The sequence below is a fragment of the Aotus nancymaae genome, unplaced genomic scaffold (genome assembly GCF_030222135.1).
Source record: "Aotus nancymaae isolate 86718 unplaced genomic scaffold, 86718_ANA_hifiasm-v0.15.2.pri h1tg000014l, whole genome shotgun sequence".
NCBI lineage: Eukaryota > Metazoa > Chordata > Mammalia > Primates > Aotidae > Aotus > Aotus nancymaae.
Window position 1 is genome coordinate 116,876,227 of NW_026988425.1, and position 6,000 is coordinate 116,882,226.

Consider the following 6,000-nt stretch of genomic DNA (forward strand, 5'->3'; position numbering starts at 1 on the left):
CTCTCTTTGTCTTTGTTAAAGGACCATTTAACAGTGGTATATTTAGAATAGATCTCTTAGAGTTTATTAGGCTTGAATTGATTGGTAAACTTTTGGCCATCATTTCTTCAAATATTCTTTCCTCCCTTCTTTTCCTCTTCTTTTGGAAATTCCATTATAGGTATGTTGGTATGCTTAAAGTATACCAATGTCTCTATTCATTTCTCTTTATTCTTTATCCTGTTTCTTCCTCAGAATATATAATCTCAGTGGACATTTGTTCAAGTTTCTTCTGCTAGCTCAATATGTTGTTGATTCCTTCTAGTAAATTCTTCATTTTAGTTCTCATACTTTCCAACTCAAGAGTTTCTATTTGGCTCTTTTTTAGAGTTCCCTCTCTCCTCATAATCTCTCTTTGGAAAAGCATCATGTTCATAGTTTACTTCAAGTTTTTAGATATGTTTTTCTTTAATTCCTTGTACTTTTAAAATTTTAACTATTTATTGCGTATAACATGTGTGCTTCTTCAAGTACTGTTTCTCTTGAGTACTTTTTTACTCTTTGTGTTCCAGACATTTTTTATTTTGTGTGTCTCCTTAATTCTTTGTTGTTGTTGAAAACTAAACATTTGAAATAGTATGATATGGCAACTCTTGAGATCAAATTATGCTCTTCTACTTTCACAGTGTTTTTTACTTGTTGCTGTTTATTAGAATTGTTTAGTGACTTTCTCATACTACTTCTGTAAAATTTGTATTGTTTTGGTCTTGTGCAGCCTGTGAAATATCTACTTAGTTAGCTTAGTGATCAGCTAATGGTTTGATGAACATTTCCTTACATTACTTGTGTCAATAATGCTCCAAATCTTTGCTTCGGCTCTGTGTGTAGGTATAGGGGATGCCTACAACATTTAAGCAGCCCGTTCCCAACTCTTCCCTAGCTGTCACTTCTGGCTTTCACAGAGCCTGAAAAGCAGACAGAAATAAGGGATTAGGGTCCTCTCAGATCTTTATGGGGATGCATACAGCCCTGAACATGTGCAAGCATGTGACTATAATGCGTAATTCTATGTGTCAACTTGAATGGGCCAAAGTGTACCTAGATACTTGGTTAGACATTACTTCTGGACGTGTCTGTGAGCATGTTTTCAAAAGAGATTACCATTTGAATTTGTGAACTAAGTAAAGCAGCTGGCCCTCCCCAACGTGAGTGGGCATCATTTAATCCATCGAAAGACTGAATAGGTCAAAAGGACAAAAGAAGTTTAACTTTTCGTTCAACCTGACTGCCTGTGTTGAGACATAGATCTCCTGAGCTTGGTACCACTGATTCTCAGGACTTCAGACTTGGGCTAGGATCTACACTATTAGCTCTCCAGCTCTCATGCCTTCAAACTACACCACTAGCTTTCTTGGATCATCAGCTTATGTATGGAAGATCATGGAAGTTCTCAGCTTCCATTATTCACATGAGCCAATACCTTATAATAAATCTATCTATCTATCTATCTATCTATCTATCTATCTATCTATCTGTCATCTCTCCTGTTTCTGTAGAGACCCCTGACTAATATAGTAACTTCCTAAATTTCCAGGAGTATGCCAAAGCTTTCAAATCCCCTATAATTCCCCAATATTTCTTTTAAGCTTTTGATTAGCTTTTCATTAGCTCCAGCTATAATTCTGCCTCAGGCAGCTGCAAAGGTAAACAATTGCCACTGCTTGTTTTCAACCAATGAACTGCAAATAAGGCCATTCACACAGAGTAGCTGAGTCAGGTCAATTAAAGACAAGCCCTAAGAATGAAGCTTTTCAATGTACTGCCAGACAGGTGAAACAGTGACAATTAAGGGAATGGTGCATTTGGGTAGCTCCAAGCCCATTCAGCCCTTTCCAGTGGCTGCTAGGTTACTGTTCTTCAAATGTACCATGGATCTTGGGAGCAGAGCTGAGATTAGGTCAAATTGTAATGCTGTAAAATTTATTGTTATTACTAATATTTGGCCATTACTCTTAAATACATTTCTTCAGATTGTTGCAAGCCTTTAATTAACTTCCAGAGTTCTGAAAAACTTGATTTTGACAGTTTTAAATATATTCTTCTTGCTTTTATAAAGGAGTTTTAAAAGATTTTTCAGAAGTCTTCACTCATTTTTTAATGATTAAAATGGTTAAGACTATACATAGTTTCTAAATACAGTTTAGCTGTGTTCCAAATATTCTAGCATAGAGTCTTCTTCTACTTGTTACTTTAAATTATTTAAATTAAAAAATTCATTATTGAACCAATGCTTAATTTTAGAAAGTATTTCACATTTTTCATGTATATACTCTCGTTTCTTTATTTTAGTTTTAATGTATTAAAGAAAAAGTGTGACCTTGTCACTCTTGACTTTTGCATGTTCATTAAAGTTTTCTTTGTGGATACTTCCATGAACGATTTTTGTAAATGTTTCTGGAAATAAAATTATATATTTTTTGTGCATGGGTACAAAGTTATCATATTAGTCAAAGACTATATGTTGCTGAGCTATATAATTTTTTCATTTAATTCATATTTTAAACATTTATTTATCCTTTTAGTGAAGCAGGGGCGGCCACAAACAAACCTCTCAAACACCAAACAGGAAAGGAAGTGGTAATTTTATTCAGCCAAGAGCTGCAGCAGGCATAGATGCCTCAATAACCAAGCTCCTCAACAAAGGAAACCCTGGCCATTTTAAAAGCTTACAGTCTAAGAGATGCACATGTGAGAGGGTGGAGAGCATGGGGGACGTGACTAGGTAGGGGTCTGAGCAGTTGAGCAAGAACAATGCCTTCCAGGGAAAATTTCTCCATGCCATGTCCATGATCTATAGATAGGGTTGTGGTTAGCAGTAGGGAGTTTAATCCTTAAAATGGCCAGTGGCACCAACCAGTCCTTCCACTGAACTCCTCTGGCTGACTTTTAACTTTTCCTGTTGAAATGCAATGTAGAAGTCTAAAGAGGAAGTGGCCTTAGAAGCTTAAGAGGAAGGGGTCTCCTTCCTTACCCCCCTCTTTGAGAACCTCACCTATAACGTTAGTGAGAGTTCTCACTCTCATTCTCATTTTTATTTTCCTGATCCTCTAAAGAAACTGATTGATAATGATTCATATACTATACTTGTGATGCGGTTCTCTGGTTAGCTACAGCAGTGATGAATCCTCCATTCATCTGAAGGAACGGGGGAGCAAACAAGGGAGTAACCAGCAAGTACCTAATATTATTACAATGCTGATGATGAGAGTCTTGAATCCTCCCAAGGATGAGGGCCAACCTCCAACCTCAGTTGTGCATATTTCAGACTATTTGCTTTCTCTCTTCTCCTTTTTTCTAAACACTAATATTTCTGTTTCTGAGTTTTAGTATGAAATGGGAAAAATGTCATGGGAAAGGAAAATAATTGACAATAAAAATAATATTAGCTAATTTTGCCAAGTACTCATGCATGCTTATGCTCGCAGAATGTCACTTCTTAGATTCTACAAAAAGAGTGTTTAGAACCTGTTTCATCAAAATGCAGGTTCAATTCTGTGATACAAAACAGCACATCACAAAGCATTTTCACAGATAGCTTATTTCACAGATAGCTTGGCATAATCAATGTTTCTGAAAGGGCTATTGAGCCTTTATAAGAAAATATGAATATCCAGCCCTAAACAAGCTATCTGTGAAAACGCTTTGTGATATGCTGTTTTACAGCATAGAATTGAACCTGTGCTTTGATGAAACAGGTTCCAAGGACTCTTTTGTAGAATCTAAGAAGTGGCATTCTGCAAGCATAGGCATGCATGAGTACTTGCCAGAAGTGACATACTGCCCAGTATTTTGCTAAATGCTTCATATGATATAGGTATTATAATTATCCCCATTTTACAGATGAACTACTTGAGGTCCAGAGATGTTCTTACTTAACACAGCTCACCTGAACAAATAAATGAAATGAAATTTAAATGTACATTTATTTCAGCTGCTTAGGAATTTTGAGGAAGTTTAGGAAATGTTTGCGCATACTGTTTGTTCATGAACATTCATGAACACATTTGGAATGATTTTTAACAGATAGAGGAATTAGTTCTGAGCAATCAGAATTTTTTACATTTATGCTTCAAATATTTAGTGAACATTCACTTTGTATCAGGATATCTAAGGTTTGTGCTGTTGAAGACATAAATGCTGTCTCTCTAGTTCAATCCATAGAGAAAATTTTGTCCTTTGTCACACTATGAGTTATTTAAATATGATAATGTTTTTATTTCAGATGTAGAAAAGCAAACATTATAAAATCACAAAGCTGTGATTTTATAAATTCTATGTGAGGTTTTGATTCAATTCACTTTTTAAAAATTTGTCTCATGTAATAGCTCAAGACTTTCCATAAACTGGCAGTAAGCAAAGCAAATAAATTATTGAGTGTAGGGAATACATTTAAAATACAGGGAAAAGTACCTCTGGAAGGCCTTACAAGATATTTCGGTGTTCATAACTTTGCAGGGCTCAAAAGTCAAAGTCAAGAATAAATAAGATCTAGTGGTGATATCACAACAGGGTAACAACAGTCAGTAATAGTTTATTGTGCATTTTGTACATTTTAAATAACTAAAAGAGGACAATTGTAACACAAAGAAATGATGAATGCTTGAATTGATGGACACCTCATTTACTCTGATTTAATTATTACACATTGTATGCCTGTATCAAAATATCTCATAAACCCCTTAAATATATACACCTACTATATATCCATAGAAACAAACAAAAAAAATTAAATAAAAAGTCAGTGTCCATCTATAGTCATAGTGCTCAAATCACAGCCACAATTTTGCTGAAAATTTCCACATCAGTAGCAACTTAGAAGCATGAACTTTAAATCTGATTTCTCTTGGTTAGATTGCCATTTCCCAAACATTCACTTCTCTATATTTCATAAGATTCATCTAATTTCCACTAGAACAAAAATTTCAATGAATTTTTAAGGTGACATTTCCATTCATTTCCTGGGATTTCACTTACCTCTGACATTTAGAAGTTCCTTTGGTAAGAATACATAAACAAGACAATGGCTTACATTCTTTTTTTTTTTTTTTTTTTTTGAGACGGAGTTTCGCTCTTGTTACCCAGGCTGGAGTGCAATGGCGCGATCTCGGCTCACTGCAACCTCCGCCTCCTGGGTTCAGGCAATTCTCCTGCTTCAGCCTCCTGAGTAGCTGGGATTACAGGCACGCGCCACCATGCCCAGCTAATTTTTTTTTGTATTAGTAGAGACGGGGTTTCACCATGTTGACCAGGATGGTCTCGATCTCTTGACCTCGTGATCCACCCGCCTCGGCCTCCCAAAGTGCTGGGATTACAGGCTTGAGCCACCGCGCCCGGCCAATGGCTTACATTCTTAATCCAAGAAAGAAGGAAAGGGAAATACTTGACTGAAATAAATGTCATTACCTTTAAGCTAAAATATGTCATATGGAACCTAATTTTGTAGAATCCTGTGGTTTTCAAAATGCTTTCCTGTATTTCAGACACAGCAACATATTAGAACCTACCAAGTGACAGACACTGTGGGAGATGCCAACTGCTTATCATGGACCTTCATGTCACAGCTTGAACCCATCTTCCCCCTCTCATCTTATAGGACTCAAACTAGCAAATCTCCTTAGGCTACTATGAGGAGGATGGATTAAAATGGGGAAAAGGCTGAAGCAGGGGAAATTAATTAGGAACCTGTTACAGTATAACTGGGGACAAATTATGATGACCTGCATCATTGTAGTAGTAGTAAAAATAAACTAAAAAGGATAGATTCAAGAAATATTTAGGCAATAGACTGACAAAATTGGGTGATGAATTGACCTTATTGGGAGAGTTTCTGTGAAAGATGGGAACAACTGAAGGATGAATCTCAAGATTTTTTTTGTTTTTAATGTCTACAAATGGGGAGAAAGTTGTGGTACTCCTTATTCGTCTTTAGGCATAAGGTTCAGTTACTTGAAGGATGATCAA

At 36.0% G+C, this 6,000-nt stretch overlaps 1 long non-coding RNA gene across 1 annotated transcript in view; it reads right to left on the bottom strand.

Annotated features, from left to right (window-relative positions):
- The window catches only part of LOC135274825 (uncharacterized), a 62,443-nt gene extending 56,780 nt beyond the window's left edge, over positions 1 to 5,663 (bottom strand). The window contains exon 1 of the long non-coding RNA XR_010342553.1: positions 5,544 to 5,663. This is a non-coding gene — a long non-coding RNA (uncharacterized LOC135274825). The remainder of the gene's footprint in view (positions 1 to 5,543) is intronic.
- Positions 5,664 to 6,000: the final 337 nt, after the last annotated feature.